General features: G+C 34.0%; 1 protein-coding gene across 7 annotated transcripts in view; it reads left to right on the top strand.

The window, feature by feature from the left end:
• LOC111044806 (sex peptide receptor) overlaps positions 1-16569 on the top strand; it is a 364455-nt gene that overhangs the window by 265924 nt on the left and 81962 nt on the right. For 6 of the 7 annotated variants that reach the window (XM_039436572.1, XM_039436573.1, XM_039436568.1 and 3 more), the window contains one exon: positions 12435-12487. The exons of the other annotated variant lie outside the window; for it this stretch is intronic. The gene's annotated coding sequence lies outside the window, so the exon portion shown is untranslated. The remainder of the gene's footprint in view (positions 1-12434; positions 12488-16569) is intronic. 7 annotated transcript variants of the gene reach the window in all.

Here is a 16569-nt window from a genome sequence, read left to right as displayed (position 1 = left end):
TCTCATCCCTGGGAAAACTCGGTGAAAACATGAAAAGGATAATAATTCTTGAAAAAAGACATGATAATTTCGTCGTCTGTTGCTAACGGGAGATGCAAGCGCCTGTGTGGGAGAGAGATAGAATTATGGAAGGCTTTTGAACTTTTGCAATCAATCAACGGATCTCATGAGAAGTATTATCTGGCTGTTTTAGATAAAACTACTTGATCAACCTTATCTGATTTGTTGACATGACCCACGAGATGATATTATTCATGATCCATTATCACATATTTCAATCGGAATGAAGCGTTGAAGAGATGACATAGCTTCACAATTGCTTTTCTTGGGAGCTCCTGTAGAATATCTCCAGTTATTAAGTCGAAACCTGGCGTTTCCTTTCTGCTAAAATTTTTAATCTCATATTCTACCTCCCTTAGCGATGTTGGAGTGATGACACCTGCTCCAAGATGATGATGAGTCTCTATGATTGGTTCCTCATACCAATGAGAAAGGTGAGAAAACCTTTTCAAGATGATCAGCTAAAAAATCGGCTTTCTCTTTATTGCTCCTTGCCCAGCAATCTTAATTCTTCCTTATTGGTGTAACCTGTTCAAGAGGTCTCTTCATTCTCCTGGTTGATCTATATAATGAATGAATGAAAAATTTGTAGTAGATTGATTGGTTAACTCTTCTAAGTATTTATTGATATCATGTTTTTCTACATCCTGTATCATCTTTTCAGTTCATTAGTAATTCTATTAAGCTCTGTTGCCATGATCTTCTTGTTCTTCTTTTTCCTATCAACTCTCTTGCCGCTACAGGGTAGCAAATTACCTCTGAAAATCCTGCTTTGAAGTAGTGGTGTATTCTCCCAGGCACATTGTTCATTCATTACAAACTCCTGGACTTCACTTTCTAGTTCATCTATAGTTTGCAGAGATGTGTTCAATCTATTTTAGAGTCTATCATATTTTTAAAATTAACTAAATCTGTGTACCTTTTGATGGGTCTGGGTGGCATTTCTTTCACACAATTACTCTAATGGGACTTGTTTGCTTGTTTTCAAACGAAGACCAAATAATTTTTTATCATTCAGCAATGATGTAGCTATTAGTGTATAATTAATTATCCTTAGATTCAACGTTGAGTTCCAAGCAAACTCAACTCAAGCAGAGTTGAGCTCAAGCTGAGTTCCAAGCAAACTCAGTTCTTTTTCAATAGAGTGATTTTATAAGAGTCTTCTATTTCTTCATTAAAAATCTTATACACTACTCGATAGTATTGGATGTTGTAGAGTATAATTGGAGGACGTCTTCACTTGTTTGATACTAGGAGTTTCTTTGGCTCAGCATTCTCTTTAAGTTCATTTCCTCTACATGAACTCCATCAATGATACTAGTTATTATTGTAGAATAATGAACTACACTACTTTCTTGTGAATGAAATAAGAAGTTAAAACAGTTTTTCTCTGCGTTCATTTCTCTCAGTTCTTTTTCTCTACGTGAACTCCATCAATAAAACTGATTATTATTGTAGAGTAATCAACTATACTACTTACTTGTGAATGAAACAAGAAGTTGAAACAGTTCTCCAGCAGCCAAAAGGCAGAATTATTTCTCTTCTTCACTCACAGAACACAGTAGTTATAAATTACTTGCATAGACATCACTGAAATGTACAACAGAAAGTAGGGGACACGCCTCCTCGGTACACTCCCACTCATGTAGCTCTGCTAAAAGATATTCCACGATAAATTCGCAACTTGTCTCATCCGAGTTACATTAGCTGGCTTGACAGTTGTGGATTCAGATGTCATGATTAATGTTTAATGTGAATAATCCGATGGCGATACATTTGGCTAGGCTCTGTTGCTGAATAAAGCGAGCATGAAGCGAGATGACAAGTACTGTGTAATGGAAAATTATCGTTCAAACTCACACAGTTATAGTGGAGTTATCATACATAGAATGCCACTTGTGTTCCAACATGCTATGGAGTTGGCAGACTAGTGAGACTTTCCCAAGTAGGCACATTTGGAAAGTTGTGATCACAAGTTGGTTATCTAGTTATTGCTCAGTCCTATGCTTGGTTTGAGTTTTCAAACCGCTGAACTTATTTTGAAAGCATTATTGTCAGACAAAAGGACGTGAAAAATATATCTTATTCCAGTAGAGTACTTCTTCAGGTGAAGATTGTCATGAAGGCGTGATTTTTTTATCTTCAATAATGAAAATGAGAATCGTAAATCTTCCACCTAGCAACCAATAATGTATTCATTCTCCATTTCCATTCATTTGATCATCACCAACACGTCATACACTCATATTATAAACAGTAAGCATTCATCAATGACAATATTACTCCCCTGATCATTCTGTTGTTGATACATGTATTGCTAATGTATTAGCAATCACAGGAGACATTAGAACGTTTGAAAGCGTACTATCAGAAACAATGAAGTATATTTCAATGGAACATTATTATTGTTTCATAGCTCTGAATGTTTTAATGATAAATTCGCGTTGAAAGAAACTCATTTCTAGAATAATTGTATTACTGTAATTCGATATAATTCTATATTAATACAATATTATTGTTTTATAACATAGAGTTCAACGAGATATCAAATAACTTCAACTTGTATAACAATTTACTCTCCATGTTAACAATGTGAAGGAATGTATGTGATAATTTTAATTTGTTTTATTTTGTTTAACAAGACAGTTTGGCAGTAGAAACTATCATGGATAAGATTATAATATAATGTATTTTAAACTGGTTCATAGGGGAGCATTAATAGAAGCAGCAGTAAAAGTTATAGTAGACAGTAGACTATTGAACGCAACCTCTGATTGAATTACTGAAAGAGCTATTCCCAGCTCAGTTGTGTCATTAAAGCATGTTATTACATGAAAAATATGTAATGGAATTAAATGTTCCTCAATGTTCAGATTACAATAATATTGAGCTCAACGAGATATCAAATAACTTCAACTTGGATAACAATTTACTCTCTATGTTAACAATGTGAAGGAATGTATGTGATAATTTTAATTTGTTTTATTTTGTTTAACAAGACATGATAGCTTCTACTGCCAAAGTGTCTTGTTAAAAAAAAAACAAAATTAAAATTATCACATACACTCCTTCACATTGTTAACATGAAGGTTGTTAACATGGAGAGTAAAGCCAAACTGTCTTGTTAAACAAAACAAAACAAATTAAAATTATCACATACATTCATTCACATTGTTAACATACAGAGTAAATTGTTATACAAGTTGAAGTTATTCGATTTCTCGTTGAGCTCGATATTATTGTAATCTGAACATTGAGGAACATTTAATTCCATTACGTATTTTTCATGTAATAACATGCTTTAATGACACAACTGAGCAGGGAATAGCTCTTTCAGTAATTCAATCAGAGATTGCGTTCAATAGTCTACTGTCTACTATAACTTTTACTGCTGCTTCTTTTAATGCTCCCCTATTAACCAGTTCAAAATACATTCCCATGTAACGAAGAGTTTTCTGTAAAGCCTTACGGTGAATCTGTATGGTATAAATTATTCTGGAATAGGTAACACAGCTGGAATTGACTATTAGTCGACTATTGTCGCAGGTGATTCACGAGCTCTACTTTGTTGGAACGGCTCAATAGTCAACATACGTGACATCATCAAACGGAAAATGTTGTCGGATAATATGTTCCAGCGGCTGAAATCATGGAGAGAGTTCGAAGTAACGATGCATCTGATTGGACTTTCATCCATAGATGTGGAGTAGGCTCCAATACGGTGACATTTGCAGAGAATTCAGGATCGGTGATTTACCTTTATGGGTGCGAGTTCCAATGCTGGAGGAGATTGATATTATTTTTACAGCTACTGTCATTAACATTTACAGAAAGGTTCCATTGTTATTGATGATGATATTGGGAACTCAGTCTGATATGAAACCCAATGGGACGTGTACTGTTGGATCTCATAGCGCTCCATTAATAGTTGTTATCTTCTATATTTATCGTGATATTATAAAAGTGTAGATTCAGGTTGTCAGTCTAGAAAGAGGAAGAAATGAAGGATACTTCTGGCGGTAATTATCAAGTGAATGAATGAGAAGATGAATAATAATGATCCGGTTTTCTGAAAAATATTTAAATTCATGATATTACGTGATCAAGGATGTTAAGACTCGTCCATAAAATCTCCATACCAATACTAAAATCACAAATTAATATCCCTATAAGATGTATGATAATAGATAAATTATGAATCTATTTGGATTCATCGTCGTCGTCGTCTTCCTACAAGGATTAGGCAATTTGCCTGTTCCGACTTCAAACTCACCATCACATCCATCTTTTACGGGGTCTGCCCACACTTCTCCTTCCAACCGGGTTATACAACATGACTGCCCTGGGAATCCTGTCGCTCTCCATCCTTTCAACATGCTCCCTCCAGTTTTGCCGATTTTCTTCAATCTTCTGCCATATGGAGATTATGTTGAGCTCGCTTCTTATATCAACATTATGAAGCCTATCTTCCCTTGTGCACCCTTTTACTGCTCTTAAAAACCTCATTTCGGCAGCCTGTAACCTACTCCATTCTTTCTTCCTAGGTATCCAAGATTCAGAGCCATATAAGAGCGTTGGAATAGCCATAACCTTATAGAATTTAAGTTTTGTCTCTCTCCTGGCTCTGTTTCTCAAAGTCCTATTTATTGTTCCACAAATGGATTGGAATCTATTCAATTTTACACTCAAGTCTTGGTCCATTTCATAGGTTATATCACAACCCAAATACTTGAAGTGTGATACTTGTTCCAGGACTTTATTATCAAGGACTATTTTAGATCTCAATGGATATTTTCCCTGGAAAGCCATCACCTTCGTTTTGCTTAATGAGATCTTCATGTCATACTCAGCACTGAGGAGATTCAGATGGTATAATGCTCTCTGCAGATTTGGATTCATATTTTGATAAAATATGAGGATTATATTTGTGTTATATAATTAATTAATACAAAATATATCATGCACTCCAATATAATGAATAAATCCATCAATTATCAGTAGTTTGATTCAATATTTGAGAATATCTTGAGCTATGATGATATATTCACCGATCATATAATAAGAACGAATAAATGTTGAGTTGCGCCCTGCCATGTTGCCAAGTTGCTCTCCACAAAACTGAGGAGATTAGATCACCATTGAACTTAAGATAATTCTCAGTCGGCATTGGATTTGATTGTGCAGAGAAGTTTCCAACTCAAGTTCAGTGATTAATCAAGCGTATTGAACGAAAAACTGGCAAGATTCATGACATTGGAAAACAGTGCCCCGTTTTCGTGATATGCATTGTTTGATAATTATGGGTTAAAGTATTTGATATTCATATTCTAAGAATTAGTCTCAAAATACAATTATTGGATCTTTGATTACCTATTCAATTTTTAATTACAATTTCCTCGTATAATTATGGGATCTCTCGATCCTATATAATCTTAATCTTAATTTGAATAGGAAGAGGGGAAATATTCTACTCTATTGTGTATCGTAACCATTGTAACAGAAGTTGTTCGTTTTCATACTTTCAATGCCCAATGTGATAAATGGAAACCCTTTCACAATCCCAAAGTAATTCTATTCATAAATACATGATTATTATCATGATACGCCGCAGTTGCTTTAATTTATCATTTCCATTGCAATCCAAGAATACCTCAACCTACCTTAATAATATTAAAATTAAGTAATCTCCCGTACTATCCGGGATGTCAAGAATCCATAGTAATTCCACAATACTGGAATCGATTTCTCCTCCAAATGTACGCAATGACAAATAATGATTGATGGAATCACCTGGAGTCCAAGATGGTTTTTGGGAGCGTTCTTTGAAGAGTAATAGTTCGTTCTATCATGACAGGAGTAATAATCTAGAAATACTTTCAAGAGAATATTTTTTCTGCGGATTTCGAATTCTTCACCTCTGTCATGTTAAAGGGTGCCAGTGGATACTGCCATCCCACCTTGGATGAGATGGAGCTTGGAATACATCAGGTGTACGGGAGCCGCTCTTCATATCTGCAACATTTCAACTAAAGAGCTCACCATGATGAAGGAGTTCACGGAAATTGAATCTGCAAGGATGTGTGCAAGAGGGGATGAAAACGAGAGAGATTGTGAGAGGGAGGGAGATTTGAAGATATAAGAGAGTAAGAGTGAGAAAAAATTTCGTTCGAGTGTGTAATCGTGAGAGAGGAAGTGCTAGTGAGAGAAAGTTGAAACAGAATCGAGTTTCTCACCAATTTAACATGCAACTGAGTCTACTCGTTTTCGCTAAGCTACTCACAACTCACTATCCGATCCCATTCAGTTCGATACTAGTGGAGGTAATTGAGCGTTTCTTTGGAGAGACTTTGCCTAAAGGAATGTCTTTCGATTCTTAGAGACTGATTTCAAGAGTGAAAGTCGGAATTACTCGTGAGAGGCTGACGAACTCGGAAGATGCGTCGCTGGTTGATGAATCATTGATTATCCGTTTTCCAAGGATTCATTGTTTCTTCACTCCCTTCATGGTTTCAGCTGTAAAACATTCAATTCCTTTTGTATTTATAAAATGGATCGATAATTATTGAAATTGTTCCAAATATAGAGAAATTATAATATTCTTCCTCACTACCAACCACAATACAAAAGTCATAAATGTTCTTTGAGATCACTTTGGACTGATATCATGTCAAGACAATGTGATTGAATTTTCAATTCCCTACCATTATCATTATCGACTCCATTGTATATTAAAGGATAGTGGTGAATTCATTATCCACACGATGATATCAACGAGCATGTTTTGAAGCATCGCCAGAGTACAATAAAATGAATAATTTCATGAACACCAGTGGCCCACATTTTAAAATTTAATTGAGTATTCAGCGAACTTGATGGACCGCCGTTTATTCATAATATCATGTCCTTTACAAAACATGTTTACATGCACTCTCTTATCTTGGCTGCTGGCACAACAGCTCAACATGAAAAATCGCCAAAACATCATCAATCTCAAATTACACCGCGGGGGCTCGAATATCCTTCTTTGTACAACGTTTATGTCATAAATCTTCTACAACTGGAAATTAATGCTTACTAATCTCTGTACTATAATTTACTGTCACGAATGGTGTGAGGGTTCACAACGAACGTTCATCGTACCTCATGATGAGGAGTTTCATTACCACGGAAATATCAATCAATCTCCAGCAATAATTCATCAATACCCTGTAATTAATTTGGTCTCTTCAACAATGCATCAGAAAATTTGATGCAGATATTGTAGCCAGCAGAAATCTGTATATCCAAAAAAATGTTTCATCATCATAATCCAAACCTTTCATGACTATGGGTAGGGTGTAGAATATTGATTGCAAACTCATAAAAATAGGGCAACAATCTCTCCATTTATTTCTATCGAATAGTAAATTGATAGTTATGTGGCATTTCTAAAGAGGTAGTGTATGAATTCTTATGAATTTTTCCTAAAGAGTTCTCTCAAGGGTATAAGAATGAATCGAGCTACTAGTAGCGTGTGACATGCAAAACAAAACATTTCATAGTTCAATAGTACAAAATAGAGTGCTAAATTTCTCAATCGTCAAAATTGTTACTACTCCTAAATGAATTTATCAAACTATTGTCTTTATCTTGTGAAAGCTGAAGCACTTATATTCTTTTGGCTCATTGCAAGTTTTATGTGCAGTTTATTTTCTACTAATACAGAAAGGAATTGTCTCTTACCATGTACGGGATAGGAAATACTCGATTGACGCAAGATCACTTATGAACTAATGAACAGATTTACTTGAAATTCAACATCGAGAGCCAGTTTCCGAGCTCGGGCTTCACCTAAGTTCTAGACTTAAAGCAGCTTTAATGCAGCTGAAGTCTGAGAATTGACTTTCATAGACAGAGCGTTGACATAGTCTAGGACTTATCTAGACTCTGGAGTTCATAAAGCACGTTAGATTCATCAACAATCGTTCAGTCTAGAACTTAAAACAGGGCGAAATTGACCTCCCGCCTTGATTGGGATTGAAAATTAAATTTGTAGACTTTAAACCTAGACAGACAACACGTTACGCGTAACCGCAGACTATTATATTCTCTGTTGTTACCTTGGCTGAAGTAAACTTGTAGCTCTGGGTTTCCTTGTATTCTCTAACTATAAAAAATATATAGTACATCTACCTACTGCACACGTGATTTAGAAGCTGTGAGTCGGTCAGAAGTGGGTGAAATAATCCCTTGGGGTTATGCGTAACCCCTGTTGTCTTTAGTGTAAATTTGAATCATTCGAGCTTTGCTCGGAAATTTTGCTTATTTTGGAATATTAATGTTGTAGACGATTCAAATTATAAATTCATAGTTGGAAGTATGCTCAAACTCGAATATAATATCAGTGAAGAGTGTTTTAAAATATCATAAAAGCACATTACTCAACTACTTTATTCAACTAAGATTCTTCAGTAAGCTCTTCACATTCTAAACCTGTGTTTGCATTATTATCTCCATTTATATAGTATTATTTTCATTTTCTATTCAAGTTATATCATAATATTGATGATTCCCAATCATTTCATCCATTTAACTTCAGTTACTGCATGTTTTATAGCAATTATTATCAATGCATATAATACGAACGCACTTCTTTTTTATCTTAATTGACCTACTTTTTTTTAATTGGGACCCTTCGATATTGATAGTTATAGTCATTGACACGTTATTATCATGGGTTTCCACAGACTGGATACAAATCATCACAATCAAATAGAAGATTATGGATATTTTTGAGCTACTGCAAAAAATATCAAATTTGGTGCCCATTAGGTTATTTGATATTATTTATAGTCATCCCGTGAATGAAATTTGAAAAATCACGTGAGAGACATCAAAAGATGATACTGGAGAGTTTGATCATGAGAAAAAGTATAAAAAATGGATCTAGATGTAATTTATAGATATTTTAAAGTTGGAGTTCTGCGTAACCCCCATGTTTTCTTTAAGCGTTGCTTGTTTTGTGTTGTCTGTCTAGGGTTAACTGAGCTAACACATTCCAGTTCGTGTTTTGCAGTAGATGAGTACCCTGATAGCTGTCAAGAATAATCAATCAAAATTTGAAATTTATAGTTTGAAAGTTTATTTTGGCGTGATAAACTCACCTTATTTCGAACTGTGTCATAATCTGAGATTAAAATAATAAATAAATAACTCAAGGATTGTCTTGCCTATAATTGTATTTCTTCAAGTGCCGTTTGTATTATAAATATATAATAATAATAATGATAGTTATAATAATAATAATAATGATAGTAATAATAATAATAATAATAAATTATCCTAGATCCTTTTTCAGAACGAATACGTTTTTTCGATTCGACAATACTCGTATTCAACCCTAAATCACTGTCAATGATCAATGATCAATAATATTATGATAACAACTTTGTGCTACACGTCGGCAAAAGAAAACTTGTACGCCAACGTGGAGTCTTAATATATCTTATTCACTTGTACATTAATATAAATATATATAATATTATAATATGGGCTCACAATAATTAAAATTCAACCAACTCAATATTGCATTCTAAGAAATAGCAATAATTAAAGATATACATAAAGCTGAATTTCAAATTCATACAACATTAATCAATATCAATCCAAATCATCAATTGGATAAAAATAATTTTCTCTCACCCAGGTATGTAGTTCTTTTATTTTAGGCTTCTTTATCAACCATCCTCTTGGAACTTTATTATAGAGCTTATTTCTCAAATATGAATACTTCTACGGGATAGGGTGCTGTCAACTCTTACAATTATGATTAAGTCTTGAGCGACTTGTCTAGTTAGCCTACTCTTTGAAAATTCTGCATATTTTTCAATTTGAGCACATGTTTCTTAATAGTCTTTAAAATGAACAATTGTCTTATAGTGAACAGATTGGAATTTTGAAACAATATGACACTTGGGAAATCTCTTGGATATTTCATTATTGTTTTGATAACTCACTTTTGTGGAACAAATAAAGGTTTTAAAGTTGAATCGAAAGTTCCTCCCCATATAGAATTACCATACTGAACTAAGGATTGGAATAAAGCAAAAAGAAAAACAGATTTTAGTAATTTTAGACTCAAAATACTTCTAAGCATGTACATTTTCAAATTGCCCCCCCTTTAATTTTCTACAAAGGTAGCTAACTGAGGTGACCAGCGTAGATGCTTATCGACAAGAATACCAAGGTACTTGTAATTGTTTACACTCTCAATAAATTCATTGCAAGAATCACATGGATACCTGTTACAAGCATTATTCAAACAAAGCCTGTTCAAATCTAGATCTCCTCTTGTTGTTGGACTGAAGGTCACACATTTTGTTTTACTAAGATTTAGTCTCAAATAATTACATTTTAGCCACTGAGAAACCTTAATCTAACCCTCTTTTGTTTGCTTGATAACATCTTCCCAGGAACCTTCTTGGAAGATAAGTGCTGTGTCATCAGCAAAACAAACTGTCTTAGACCCAACTGAGTCCAGTACACTAGGAAGGTTATTAACATAGATCAAAACTAAAATTTGTCCCAATTCAGTCCCCATGTCACATCTCTAATCTCACTATTACTACCACCACAGGTAACGATTTGGCTTCCACCCCTTAGATAACTTTCAAAGAAATCTAACTCTATTCCTGGAATACCAATATTAGATAGTTTCTGGACCATTTTATCATGTGGAACTGTGTCAAAAACCTTGGCCAGGTCCAGGAACATGACCAAGGTTTTTTATTTGTTTTGAAACCATTGTATATTGTCTCAGTTAAGGACTCCAATGCATCCTCTGTACTTCTAACCTGTTGGAAACCGAACTGCCTCTTATCAAGGATTTTATTAACATCTAGAAATTCAACTAATCTTTTCTTTACCAATTTTTCGAAAATTTTAGAAATATAACTTAGCAAGGTAATTGGTCTATAATTTCGAGTAATATACTGGTAACATTGGAAAGGTAGCAATTATTTATTATAATAAACACATAGAACGAGAACAAAAACATCAACTGCGCTTGCGTATTGTGATGCGTATTTTTCTAGAACAATGCTATGCTGTGATGATGCATCAGCACTCTTCTAGAATTAATAGATTCATAACTCGGAGACCGGCCTTTAGATTCTGAGTTCACCAAAGATGGTTATCAACCTATTTTAATTTTCAATGAAATCAATCAATTTTTATTCAATAATTTGAAAAAAATTATCCAATTTGTCTTTCAAAGTTCAGGCAACGATAAATGAATCAAAGGTTGCGGCTTCCAGAAACTTTTTTTATGAAGATTATCCACGTAATATGAAAAAATAATTTATTATCACTCTATGTTTTCATTTCCCCTGAACATAAGGAGATTGAATTCTGCAACACTTAATTTTTACCAGGGCAAATGTGCAAAGCACGGGTTACCTCCTAGTTATTAATAATCTGTAAAGTAATGAAATGATTGAAGATTGGAAACAAAACCACAGTTCAGGTTTCGGTAACAATAGGAGCTATAGTATCAGATAATCACTGTGACTTTGATGATTTATATGACAATGATAACTAACTATCAATAATCTTTCATTCCTCAATGTTGGAATTCCATAATAATTTTGGAGAAAACCAAAGTCTAAAGATCAAAATCCCATGACTATACTTGTAGGCTAGCACATCTACATAGGTCTATTGATTATTATTCATGACTAATCCTTCTGGTGGAGAACTTATCAGAATCAAATCCCACAGACCCCTTCTACTCCACCAATTGAAGTCAAAAGAGCAGTAGACTCCATGTAATCCCCCTCGGAGAATTTTTGAATATTCATGATTGATTGGATTTGGAACGAATGAACCTTTCGCTCTTGCTGTTGCAACATGATTTGATCAACTGAGCCTGAGATATGTCTCAATTGATTTGTTCCATTGATGGTGAAAATTCGAATCCATCTGAGAATTCCAATAAGGCCTTACTCTATACATATCAATATCGTATACATATCGATATACCTATCAATATCTTCCTCTGGGATGAAGTAGGATATTGAAGGTTTATATTATTCAACCCTGTCTTTTCAAAAATGGTCACAAAAAGTGTCCTGGTGATAATAAAATAAAAACCAATGAAATATATCATGATTCCCATGTTGACCGAACCAAAATCGATGAGGATCCTACAACCCCTTTGAAGAGGTCTGTCTCAACTTTGAACTAGCGTTGTGAGCTGAAAATATTTTATTTTCCAATTCAAATGCAATATCTCAAACGATTCTTCCGATTTGTATATAAAAAATCACCTCTGATCGAATAGGAAGTGCATAATATAATACTATATATTTCAAATTATATTGATGTTTCTTTCACAGATTTCAATGATGTTCCAAAACTTAGCCTTGTCCTATTGAAGTCTTCTATGAAGGTAAGTTCATTTTTCATATTAAAATTTTTTTATTAATAATAGGAATATCATATCAGTCAATAATTTATTCTCATCCAGATCGAATTATTAAGCGAAAGAGAGTCTATTATGTGGCGTCTTTTAAAATATAATGGTGAATATAATTTGGAATCAAATTTAGAATTTTGACAAGTACCGACACTACTAGGAAATACCCGGTCATTGAAGTATCCCGGTGAGTCCCGATTTTTGTTGATTAACACATCCCTGAACTTTCGACGCACCCTCCCCTTTTTCCTATTATTTTCTATTTCTTTGATTTACTGCACTTTCGTCGTGGATTCTGACTTGTATCCCGTCAAATCTGGGCAGGTTTTTATTGTTTTGGACTCTTTTGATGTTCCTCGATCATTCTGTTTATGCTGATTCAAAGCTGGTCGCAAAAGTGACTTTTGAAGGGGTGAAACTTACTTCTTCTCTTCTAGAAACTCCATACATGATGGCACACAATGATTAAATTAAGGACATGACACTACACAGTCAATTATATCTGATTTACATAGTTTATTATAATTATGTGAATGAATCGGACAACACAATATTATTATTGTGCAACCAATCAGTTGATTAAGCAGTTCACCTGTGGATCAACTAATGTTGCAATCAGTATAATTGAATTGGATAACTCTGTTGTAGTTCAGACACTGTGTTACTTGTGAATATTTAAAAAAACACTTACTTTCCTTGGAGTATTGAGGGATGAATTTCACTCCTGAAGGGGAACTTCAGGAGCTTTAAAAACAAGAAAAGTAAGTGTTTTTCTCAAATATTTACATGTAACACAGTGTCTGAACGACAACAGAGTTATTATATAGTGTTTAATCATGGAAAGCAATATCAATGAATTAGATAATTATGTTTCATGAGTAATGCACATTTCATTTCGGTAATACTCGATTGTTAATCTATAGATTATTGGAGAAGCATGTACATAGGATGAAGTTAATATTTGTTCCAATTGATATACATTTATATAGCAGTATACAAATTGTACACATCAGGAAACTCCAGGAAATCTAACATTCGTCTGGTGAAACCATAGAGAAAAGATACCATTATATTATTTGACTATGGTAGTATTGACTAAGGATTATAATATCTGTGGCTTCTGAATTTCCTCCACTCCGACCAACATATATGATTAAAATTCATTTTATCGATTTATAAAACCGGAGATTGATCCAATTTCCACTGTTATGCTTGAAAATGTTATTCGATATCCACCAATTTATTTGCTTCATAATTAACAAGGAAGAGTGATTTGATAAATTGCTCTGTGGAACTGGTAATCAAAAAAATTGAAAAACATCTTTCGCAGACAATTATTTTCATGTGTGGCTATCGAGAATATCAATTTTCATGTTCTCCAACTCCATTCATTTCAAGGTTAACGTGCGTACAACAATTCTCCATCTTCTTGTCATCTCAAATCTTCTCTGCCAATCTACACTGACTTATCAGATCTTTTCGCGAGTGATGTGAAGCATTCTCAAGCCAAAACTATCATTTTTCTCCGTCACTGATGTATCTGACTCTAATCCTTGCTTTTTTGGCTTTGGAAGGGGACTAGTGGAACGAAATGTGCAGTGATCATGGCATGGTAATGCATTTCGCTATTCATGTTTCTCTCAACATATTCTGATGTGCTTTCTAGTGTACTATACTGATGGGCTGAGTGATGAATTGAGTGAATTTCTCATCAATGTAAGTGCTGCGTCTGTACTCGTAGCTCAAAATGTACCGAATTCCTCACTGGTGAATTATTGATTGTTGATAGATTGCTGATGTGCTCTCACAAGAGTGAGAAAAAATGCTGGGTTTAACGTGAATGTACGTATAATAACATTAATTTGTGAATAATAAAGATAAATCTTCATCGTTTCTAGCAGTGAGTTTGTAATTTTACATTCTATACTCACTGGTTTCCAGTTATAAAAGTATTATGTTCACGCATTGGCAGTAATAAATTATAAACTTTCGAATCCGCATAAATTGAGCAACGCATAGGCTATATTGTGAACAATAGTTATTTGTGCAACTAGTGTGCAAAGTGACAGTTTGCTGCACCGAAAGAAACGTTTACGCTTCAGAAAAATCAGAAAAGAATACAGATAGAACAAATTTGCATTCAAAATACACAGTCAACAACAATGTTGATAGCTGATTGGGATGGCTGCAAAATGGCTGAACCAACGAGCTAGAATATAGTAAATTATAGAGTGGCTGTTGGTGTGCTTACAGCGCTCTCAATGTGTTACACGGCAAACTAAGGGCAGCCATGACAGAGAGAGCCAAGATTTCAAGAAGAGCCAGTCTGCCACTGCAGGAATAGATGTGTTTTTGTGAGTTAAATTAATTTCTATGACTAATTATTATAATTATGATATTTATGATGATGATGGTATTGCAAACTTGACTGGAATGAACTATAGACATCAGCTTACATTATATAATCATGTTGGGCCGGTTATATGTGATGTTAGGCTGGTATTAGACGGTAATAGTTCTATGATATGAAAAAATATGAAAATATGATTTCATACAACTTATTTAATATGATCTAAATATGACAGAAATATTACCGTCCAATACCGGCCTTAGTTCGTTATTTTTTTACTATCATACTTTGCCTTCTTGTTTTGAACTTAGAGATATGTAAATAAGTACTGTAAGCTGGTATCAAAGAAGCGTCTTCATAAACAAGTTTTTCGAATTCCCTACTCAAAATAACATAAGAATAATCCAATCTCTAAAATCATAATTTTGCAGTTACGGTATGGCATTTCAACTTAGTAGAGCACTTACGTCTAAGCAGTATTAACACTGTAACTTACTTAGGCTATAACTATTTCACCAAGGCTTCAGGTAAAGCAATTTAAACAGTTAATTTTATGGATGCATAACAACTTAAATACATATATTTGAAATGCTCAATAAAAATTCAATATAGTATTTATTAAATATAACTGATTTGTGCCTTGTCTTTTATGCAACTTCCCATTATATCAATAGGACCATTCAAATTTCCCGCCGCTTCTTGCCTCTCTCTGTCATGGCTGCCCATGTTCAATTTGTAACAGGAATAGCAGCCACTTAGCCACTCTATAGTTTAGTTACTATAATGAGGTCCATGTTATAATGGCAGTGTGTGATTTGCAATGGTGTTGCTATCCTTGTCTATCAATCGACAAAGCAGATAGCGCTATCTCTTTCACACTTTGCGATGTTGCCACATCGTTTATCAACAATGTAGAAATTCAAATAATTGACTAAATATTTAATCTCAATCATAAAAATTTATTATCACATCTTTAAAAAAATATTTTCTTGAAAAATAAAATATTTTTATCTATTTTCAACAATAATGAACAGTTAAATTCATCGGATATACCAGTATCAGCTGTTTGGGTGGCAAGGCTGAGATCTGGCAACCCTTTTCTCCTATCTTCCTACACTGCCATTATAACGTGGACCTCACTATATATATATTAGCTCATTGGGCTGAACCGACAAGCGCGCGACCTTATGGAAAGAATTGTACCTAATATCGTTCCATCCAGCTAAAAACAGGATTTAAGATATTTAAGCCTTGTACACATGTCCGTACAGATTCGCGCGAACAATCGTATGTACACATGCCTCGGCATTCACTGTACGTCCTTGTGGACGCGTTCCACGTATGCCTCGGCATTCAAAAAGCTATCTGATTTGCAGACAACACGAAGACATGGTAGATGTGAATTTTCCACAACATGACAACAATGGTATCGTTCCATCATTGAAGATAATTATCACAAAATGCAGCTGTATCATTTTATTTTTATGACTTATATAATAAAATCGAAAATAAAACTTAACAAACGATGTTGGTGGGTTGAACGATTGTAGGTTGAAGTAAGGGAATAAATTGCTACATGATATAAGATATGAGATTGACAATTCAAACTTTATTAGGATGTCAAAACATTATCTTGTTAATATACTGAATCTAATTCAACTAGTTATCCAAACAAATGATACCATCATGAGGGAAGCAATAACTT

The sequence above is a fragment of the Nilaparvata lugens genome, chromosome 10, assembly GCF_014356525.2.
Source record: "Nilaparvata lugens isolate BPH chromosome 10, ASM1435652v1, whole genome shotgun sequence".
Lineage (NCBI taxonomy): Eukaryota > Metazoa > Arthropoda > Insecta > Hemiptera > Delphacidae > Nilaparvata > Nilaparvata lugens.
This window is presented reverse-complemented; position numbering and strand designations above follow the sequence as displayed.